Source organism: Nerophis ophidion, linkage group LG14 (assembly GCF_033978795.1).
Source record: "Nerophis ophidion isolate RoL-2023_Sa linkage group LG14, RoL_Noph_v1.0, whole genome shotgun sequence".
Lineage (NCBI taxonomy): Eukaryota > Metazoa > Chordata > Actinopteri > Syngnathiformes > Syngnathidae > Nerophis > Nerophis ophidion.
In genome coordinates this window covers 19,201,149-19,211,120 of record NC_084624.1, presented here as the reverse complement: position 1 = coordinate 19,211,120, position 9,972 = coordinate 19,201,149, and the positions used below count along the sequence as shown (strand labels likewise).

The 9,972-nt window shown below is 41.3% G+C and overlaps 1 long non-coding RNA gene across 1 annotated transcript in view; it reads left to right on the top strand.

Annotated features, from left to right (window-relative positions):
- The first annotated feature begins 4,304 nt into the window (after window positions 1-4,304).
- The window catches only part of LOC133568932 (uncharacterized), a 63,315-nt gene continuing 57,647 nt past the window's right edge, over window positions 4,305-9,972 (top strand). The window contains exon 1 of the long non-coding RNA XR_009809699.1: window positions 4,305-4,375. This is a non-coding gene — a long non-coding RNA (uncharacterized LOC133568932). The remainder of the gene's footprint in view (window positions 4,376-9,972) is intronic.

Here is a 9,972-nt window from a genome sequence, read left to right as displayed (position 1 = left end):
GGCAACACTAAATTGGCCCTAGTGTGTGAATGTGAATGTTGTCTGTCTGTCTGTGTTGGCACTGCGATGAGGTGGCAACTTGTCCAGGATGTACGCCGCCTTCCGCCCGATTGTAGCTGAGATAGGCCCCAGCGCCCACCGCAACCCCAAAGGGAATAAGCGGTGGGTAATGGATGGATATATGTATACAGTGGGGCAAAAAAGTATTTAGTCAGCCACTGATTGTGCAAGTTCTCCCACTTAAAATGATGACAGAGGTCTGTAATTTTCATCATGGGTACACTTGAACTGTGAGAGACAGAATGTGAAAAAAAAAATCCAGGAATTCACATTGTAGGAATTTTAAATAATTTATTTGTAAATTATGGTGGAAAATAAGTATTTGGTCAACCATTCAAAGCTCTCACTGATGGAAGGAGGTTTTGGCTCAAAATCTCACGATACATGGCCCCATTCATTCTTTCCTTAAAACGGATCAATCGTCCTGTCCCCTTAGCAGAAAAACGGCCCCAAACCATGATGTTTCCACACCCATGCTTTACAGTAGGTTTGGTGTTTTTGGGATGCAACTCAGTATTGTTCTTCCTCCAAACACGACGAGTTGAGTTTACACCAAAAAGTTCTATTTTGGTTTCATCTGACCACATGACATTCTCCCAATTCTCTGCTGTATCATCCATGTATCCATTTTGGTATATATATTGTTGGAAAACAAGCGGATCCGCTTGTTGGAAAACAAGCGGATCGCAACCGAACTGGAGATTGAGGACAGGGTGGACGCCACGGCAAACTAGGAAGCCTTCATCACATTGAAGGACCACGAACCCAACTTCGCAAATAACCCAACATGCCGACTAATAAACCCAACTAAATCTGAAATAGGAAAAATCTGCAAAATAATCCTGGACAGAATCAACACAAAAATCAAGGACAAAACACCACTCAACCAATGGAGAAATACAGCAGCAGTAATCAAATGGTTTAACAACATCCAAGACAAACAACAACACAACTTTATCTCCTTCGACATCGAAGAATTTTACCCTTCCATCACGCAAGACCTACTGACCCAAGCACTAGACTTCGCCTCGGACTACGACTCAATCACAGGCAAAGAAAGAAACATCATCATCCACGCAAAGAACTCCATACTCATCCGCAACAGTACACCATGGCAAAAAAAGAACAATTCAACATTTGACGTTACTATGGGGAGTTTTGACGGAGCAGAAACGTGTGAACTCGTCGGGAGTTTCCTCCTCTTCCAGCTTGCTAGCCTCAACCTGAACCTTGGTATTTACCGTGATGACGGACTGGCAGTGTGCCGCGCCTCGCCAAGGAGCAGCGAGAATATCAAGAAGCGCATATGCCAACTCTTCAAAGAGAACGGCCTACGGATCACGATTGAAGCCAACAAGCAAACCGTCAACTTCCTTTACGTCAATTTCAACCTGAGAAATAACAGCTACCAACCATTCACGAAACCCAACACAACACTCCAATACGTGCACCATGACAGCAACCACCCACCCACCACCACGAAAAGAATACCTACCGGAATTAATAAAAGGCTATCGATGCTGTCATCTAGCAAATCTGAATTCGACCAAGCAACCCCCCCGTACCAGAAAGCACTTGATGAAAGCGGATACAACTTCACCCTCACCTATGAACCCACGCCAGGAAACCAACCAAAAAAGAGCAGAAAACGAAACAACATCGTCTGGTACAATCCACCATTCAGCAAAAACGTCTCAACCAATATCGGCCACAAGTTCCTCACTCTGATCGACAAACAGTTCCCCAAAGGCAACACCCTAAGAAAAATATTCAACAAGAATAACATTAAATTGAGCTACAGCTGTATGAATAACATACAACAAATAATTTCAAACCACAACAAAGCAATTGCAAAAGGACTGCCTACCCCCAGACTAAACGACTCTGAAACCAATAAGTAATGTAACTGTCGCAAGAAACCTGATTGCCCTCTCAACGGAGGGTGCTTACAAACATCAGTTGTTTACCAAGCAAAAGTAACACGCAAGGACATTAACACATCCGACACGTATGTAGGATTAACCGAAAAAGCGTTTAAAACCAGATGGAATAATCACAATGCCTCCTTTAGAAACCAGACTTTGCGGAATTCTACAGAACTCAGCAAGCACATTTGGAACCTCAAAGACAATAATGTTGAATATTCAATAACCTGGCAAATTCTTGCATCCAGCACACCTTACAACAGTGGTAATAAAAGATGCAACCTATGCTCAAAAGAGAAACTGTTTATTATATATCATCCAGATCTATCATCCCTCAACAAGCGCAGTAAAATCATTTCAACATGCCGCCACAGACGGAAACAACTCCTAGGTAACACATGAGCCAATCACCACACCCTACGCCTGCCTGTATCCACCCACTCTGTGCCCTATATCAGTGGTCCCCAACCTTTTTGTATCCGCGGACCAGTCAACGCTTAATGATTTGCCTGAGCTGCTAGAAGACACCAGAAGTAACAAGCGGTAGAAATTGGATTCGAAAGAAGTAATTTACAAAAATAAATTTAAAAAATGTATGCATATATATATATATGTATATATATATATGTATATATATATATATACATATGTATATATACATATATATATGTATATATATATATATATACATATGTATATATATATATATATATATATATATATATATATATATACATATATATATATATATATATATATATAATGGGCTTCACGGTGGCAGAGGGGTTAGTGCGTCTGCCTCACAATACGAAGGTCCTGCAGTCCTGGGTTCAAATCCAGGCTCGGGATCTTTCTGTGTGGAGTTTGCATGTTCTCCCCGTGAATGCGTGGGTTCCCTCCGGGTACTCAGGCTTCCTCCCACTTCCAAAGACATGCACCTGGGGATAGGTTGATTGGCAACACTAAAATTGGCCCTAGTGTGTGAATGTGAGTGTGAATGTTGTCTGTCTATCTGTGTTGGCCCTGCGATGAGGTGGCGACTTGTCCAGGGTGTACCCCGCCTTCCGCCCGATTGTAGCTGAGATAGGCGCCGGCGCCCCCCGCGACCCCGAACGGGAATAAGCGGCAGAAAATGAATGAATGAATGAATATATATATATATATATATATATATATATATATATATATATGGATGATACAGCAGAGGATTGGGAGAATGTCATGTGGTCAGATGAAACCAAAACAGAACTTTTTGGTATAAACTCAACTCGTTGTGTTTGGAGGAAGCAGAATACTGAGTTGCATCCCAAGAACAAGCATGGGGGTGGAAACATCATGCTTTGGGGCTGTTTTTCTGCTAAGGGGACAAGACGATTGATCCGTGTTAAGGAAAGAATGAATGGGGCCATGTATCATGTGATTTTGAGCCAAAACCTCCTTCCATCAGTGAGAGCTTTGAATGGTTGACCAAATACTTATTTTCCACCATAATTTACAAATAAATTATTTAAAATTCCTACAATGTGAACTCCTGGATTTTTTTTTCACATTCTGTCTCTCACAGTTCAAGTGTACCTATAATGAAAATTATACACATTTCTCATCATTTTAAGTGGGAGAACTTGCACAATTGGTGGCTGACTAAATACTTCTTTGCCCCACTGTATATATATATATATATATATATATATATATTTTATTTTTTTTAATTTTTATTTTATTTATTTATTTATTTATTTATTTAGTCCATTAGTGTCCAAAATCCGGCCCACGGGCCGTAGTTTGGGGACCCCTCTTATAAACGATCAATGAGTCCATACAAAGCTACGTGCCAGACAGTCAAGAATTACACGGCTGACTTACCCTTGTAAAAATTTGTTTGAGGACAGGGACCTTTAATGCTGGTTTAGTGTGGCTGAAACGGGGCTTAGACTAAATAATTATTTGTTTAAGGGGGTTTAATGATTTAGTTTAGACATGGCCTCAGAGTGTTGAGTTTTTAACCAGAACACCGTAACAAACTGAGTGACACCACCGCATGGTGGCTACACCCGACCTCATGGTGACTACACCCGACCACATGGTGACGTGGCTCAGGAGGAGGCTTGACGTCCTCTTCTAGGTCTGTAGCCACAGCAGAAGGTCAAGGTGCATGTGTGTCGACATGTTCCATTATGCAAGTTTTTGCGTGTTATGAAATAATGACCAAGTTTGGGTGAAAAATTGTTTTTTTTAGCAGTGCCAAAGTAAACACAATAAAGAGTGAATCAGTTAAGAAGGAGATAAGGTGTGGTGTTTTTTTCCTCACTAGTAATGACGCAGGAAGGTGAGACGATACCACGCACACAATCACCTCAAACCTTCCAACAGCATTTTTCAAAGCGCCCACAGTGAGTCTCAAAGGTCTCTTTGTGCCTTCCCACTCATTTCCTTTTTCTACCTTCGTCTTTCGCTTGTTATGGCTCATCCCTCCATAAAACCACCTCCTGTAAACAAATGCCAAACTTCCGGCTAAAGGTGAAGTCGGTTGAAAGGAGAAATAATATTCAGCTGGGGAATGAAGGCGTGTTAAATCAACATGGGGAATGGGCGTTTACTGGAATGAGATCGCCACTGATTACACATGTACTAACCCTGGGGAAAAGGAAGGAATCACCAGACTTGGAAGATGTTCATTCAATTGTAGACTTTTCTGAAAAATCTATGATAACTTTCTGGCTTTAGGAAACACTTAAATACATCCAGTAAATACATTTTGGAAGTCGTAACAGTTACATTTTTAGATCAAGCAGAGTAACAAAACATGGAATCACTCAATTCCGACAAAGAATTTATGGATTCATATAAAACAAACAACACACCAGTAGTACTTTATTGCACCATATCTGGCTTTTATAAGAGCTTGCAGTCTCTGAGGCATGGACTTAAATACTGTAGTGACAAACAGAACTCCTGCTACAACTTTCTCTGATTGCTGAGCAGCTTTGCAGGTTGGAGTCTTGTCATCCACCATTTTCTTCTATTTCCACCACGCATTTTATTGGATTGAGATGCGTACTTTTTGCAGACCATGACCTCATGTAAAGTCTTCAGTTTTTACTCTAAAGATGCATTATCATCTTGAAAATGATGTCATCATCCCAAAACATCTTTTTGACTGATGGAATAAGAAAAGTGTCCAACTTGTGCTTGTATAGATGTAATGATGTCCTCAGTGCCATGACCTGGACATGCAGCATCATACTGTATGATCAATGACTGCCAATTTTCTTGGAAGAAACACCAAACAAAAGTTCTAACATCATCACTTTGCTCAATGAAGATTTGTAGTCATACATGCCAACCCTCCCGATTTTCCTGGGAGAGTCCCGAATTTCAGTGCTCCTCCTGAAGATCTCCAGGGGCCACCATTTTCACAAATTTCTCCCGATTTCCACCCAGACAACAATATTGCTGAACTATCTTACACCGGGCGCTGTTTCCCGCCGGAAAATAATAGCGGTAACTCCTCGAAGTCAAGCGCGGCAATCAGAACAGAAGCTGAAGCAGAAGGAGAGTCATGGCGATGACAAGTAAGAACAAGCACACTTGCAAGTTCCAAAATGATTGGAAAAAAGAATTTCAGTTCATCCAAGAAAGGGGTATGCTGCCTGCAAATTTTGTAGATCAGACTTTTTCATTGAACACGGTGGTCGAACGGATATAGTCACTCATGAAGGGTCAGAAAAGCACAAGGCTGCAGCAACTTAGCACTGGTCCTTGGGGAAGAAGTAGTGGAGTACCAACTGCTTGGCAGGGAAGATCTTCCTCAGGAAGTAAGGATTGACAGGTTTTGGGACATGCTAGGGAGAGATGGAAGATTCCAGACTCTGGTGCATTTGATGAAGGCACTTTTGTGTGTGCCACACAGCAATGCAGCATCAGAGAGGGTGTTCAGCATGGTTAGAAAGATAGTGACAGAGAATAGAAGGAGTATAGACAATTCAACCTTGTTGTTATAGTTGTAGTTGTAGTCCATCCATCCATTTTCTACTGTTTATTACCTTTGGGGTCGCTAGTGCGGTATAGCTCGGTTGGTAGAGTGGCCGTGCCAGCAACTTGAGGGTTGCAGGTTCGATTCCCGCTTCCGCCATCCTAGTCACTGCCGTTGTGTCCTTGGGCAAGACACTTTACCCACCCGCTCCCAGTGCCACCCACACTGGTTTAAATGTAACTTAGATATTGGGTTTCACTATGTAAAGCGCTTTGAGTCACTAGAGAAAAGCGCTATATAAATATAATTCACTTCACTAGTGCCTATCTCAGCCACAATCGGGCGGAAGGCAGGGTACACCCTTGACAAGTCGCCACCTCATCGCAGGGCCAACACAGATAGACAGACAACATTCACACTCACATTCACACACTAGGGCCAATTTAGTGTTGCCAATCAACCTATCCCCAGGTGCATGTCTTTGGAAGTGGGAGGAAGCCGGAGTACCCGGAGGGAACCCACGCATTCACAGGGAGGACATACAAACTCCACACAGAAAGATCCCGAGCCCAGGATTGAACCCTGACTACTCAGGACCTTCGTATTGTGAGGCAGGCGCACTAACCGCTCTTCCACCGTGAAGCCCAGTTCTTTAACAGCCAAATCATATTAGAATGCATACGCAGACTATCTTTACAGAACTTTGCTGGGCTTTTACGATGAAACAAATAAATGTGTTATTTTGGAAAAACGTTAAATGAGTAATTAGAAAGGATGACGAGAAAGAAGTCACATGGAAAGCACTGCTCTAAATACTCTATTACCAAAAACATGCTCTGAAAAAATTATAAACATAGCCTGACTTCCGTAATAGGAGTCATCCAGGTTGTCTGTGCTATGTGCACACTGCAGATGAAATTGGCTAAATGAGAAGTTTCACATTTGTGATAATTATGACCTCGCTTTTTGACTTTTTAATAGTAGTTGCTAAGGCTTGCCTCACATTCTTTCATGACATAATATTAACCCTGTCCTCAAATAGCAGTGACATTCCTTATCAGTATCATGCATTATCATGCTTCAAAAACCCTCTTTGAAAAAGCTGTGCTCCTTGTAGTTATTAATGTGGACTGATTTATTTTTTTTTAAATCAGCACACGTTTATTCTTTTCTTAGCACCCCCCCCCCCCCGAATTTATTTACTCCTGAATTACTGTAGCTTATTTTTTAATGACTTTATTTTTATTTTTTGTATCGAAAGGCTCAAATCGGTCAAAAAAAATGTACGTAAATAGTAGAAATGAGGATTATATTTTATTGTAATATTTCAGGCAAATTGATCCACTGCTGTTACAGGCTAAAACAATGTAAATAAAGTTGTTCTTTGTTGTAAGTTGATCTATTTTTGTTTTCTTTAAGGTTATGAATACAATGTTATGCAGAGGTGTACATATAACAATTTTACAGATGTGTGTGGGTGGAGCTCAACAGAAAATAACGGCAAAGCTCTGTATTAAGGCAGATACTAGGTCTGCTTATGTACCTCCATAAACTCTTTGTTTCTCCCAAAAAGCTGTTGACATAATGCCAAAGCATGAGAGCAAATCTCCTCTCGTTAGCCTACTTTGTCATATTGCTCTACTTTGATTGACGAACCTGCTTTCAATGAGGTACTTTCTGAGGCCATGTCCACACCAACACAGATACTTAATAAACGCATGCTTTTCTCTGCGTTTAGGCCTCTTGACCAGATGCAGAAGCATACTTTTGGGTTTATTGGGTTGAGTTTTTTCTTGCCCCGATGTGGGATCTGTCGTTGAGGCTTGTGCAGCCCTTTGAAACACTCGAGATTTAGGGCTATATAAGTAAAATTTGATTGATTGATTGACTGACTTTTGTCTTTAAAAAGGCAGACTTTTACAAATGCTGGCCAAAGTGTAGAGATCCAAATCTCTCCACTTGGCGTATACGTGTACACAGCACACACACAGACTTGTGTTGATGTCACGGTTGTCATTTTCAAGCTCAACAACACTGCCTTGCTTGCTTTAAACACATTATAAGAAGACTTATTGTATGTTTGAACGTAAACATGCTGCTCTTTTCCCTCAATTAAGATAAAAAAGATACGTCAAAATGGGCTTTGCGACACTCCCGCCCGCACTAATGACAGTTTTGGATACAATCTTGGTGGAAACTCCACCTGATGGAACAACTTTGACTTTTAGCTTCGCGTTACAAGATGCAACATTACCTTATGTTTTTAGTCCTTGTTTAACTTGTTTAGGGGCAGCATGGCGTGGTGGGTAGAGCGGCCGTGCCAGAAACCTGAGGGTTGCAGGTTTGCTCCCTGCCTGTTGACATCCAAATCGCTGCCGTTGTGTCCTTGAGCAGGACACTTCACCCTTGCCCCAGGTGCCACTTACACTGGTGAATGAATGATGAATGAATGATAGGTGGTGGTCGGAAGGGCCGTAGACGCAAACTGGCAGCCACGCTTCCGTCAGTCTATCCCAGGGCAGCTGTGGCTACAGATCGAGCTTACCACCACCAGCTGTGAATGAATGATGGGTTCCCACTTCTCTGAGCGCTTTGAGTATCTAATAATAGAAAAGTGCGATATAATTCTAATCCATTATTATCAATATTATAACAAATCATGAAAGTGTCTTGCGTCCATTTTTGTACATGGAGCCGTGACCAAGCAACTAAAAAACAAACATAATTTAGCGTCCTCCTTGTAGTGTGTACTGATGTTAAAGACAATGTACACTTCATCGCACATGTACTATATCATCATTGTAGTGTGTACTGATGTTAAAGACAATATACACAAAATTACACATATACTTTATCACTCTATCCATGATTTATAATTCCATGAAGTGAAGTGAATTATATTTAAATAGCGCTTTTCTCTAGTGACTCAAAGCGCTTTACAGAGTGAAACCCAATATCGAAGTTACATTTAAACCAGTGTGGGTGGAACTGGGAGCAGGTGGGTAAAGTGTCTTGCCCAAGGACATAACGGCAGTAACCAGGATGACGGAAGCGGGAATCGAACCCGGTACCCTAAGTTGCTGGCACGGCCACTCTACCAACCAAGCAATGCCGCAATGCCGGAGTTTAGCAGTGGCACACACATGTCTGTGTACAGTTTGTACTTTATTTAGGCACTTAAACATGCAAAAGTGTTTCCTTGGCTGGTTAGTGCGTGCCGATTTTAGAAATAATGTAGACTTCACTGCACATGTAATGAATACATCACCATGTTGCTGAATATGTTATAATTCAACGAGTGTTGGGTTTCAGCAGCAAAGGTGTTCCCAGGACTCTGTGTGTACGTGCAGGCTGGTTTTTAAGATAATGTAGATGCCATTGTACGTCTACAGTATGTCAAAATAAACATAATAGGAGGTATAATGCTGCACCAAGTCAGATATTGCTGCTTTTTTCAGGCTTCTGATTGGCCAAAATGTGCATTACAACATGTGTGTGTAGACATAGACACTTTTGAAACTACACTTGTATGGATGGAGATCGTTTTAACCCCAAATATCTGTTTTTGAAACTCTCCATGTTCGTGTGGATTTGTTGATAACGTTTTCTGGCCCTAAACAAGATTTGTCTTTCAGTCTTCAATGACATATTTCCAAGCTGGCTGCAGCGTAGTGAGTATTGGAATACCACATCAAGCTTTAAAGCTTGTAAACGTGACTATGGGCTGTGGTATTTCATGTCTTCTTTAGCTTTAACAACTGTATTGAGAAAAAGTCAACCGTTTGTTTGTTTTTTATGCTGTAGCTATGAAAATATTCAATTTTAAATTAATAGATTCGACTTTGTATCAATTCTTTTACTGGCCCAGAACCATTTGACAGCGATGAACCAGGACTTACAAGACCAGAAGAAGATTTGGGTATGGGACCCTGAGCTCAAACGCTACCAGTGTTGCCAATCGTTGTGGCTTGTGCAGCCCTTTGAGACACTCGTGATTTAGGGCTATGTAAGTAA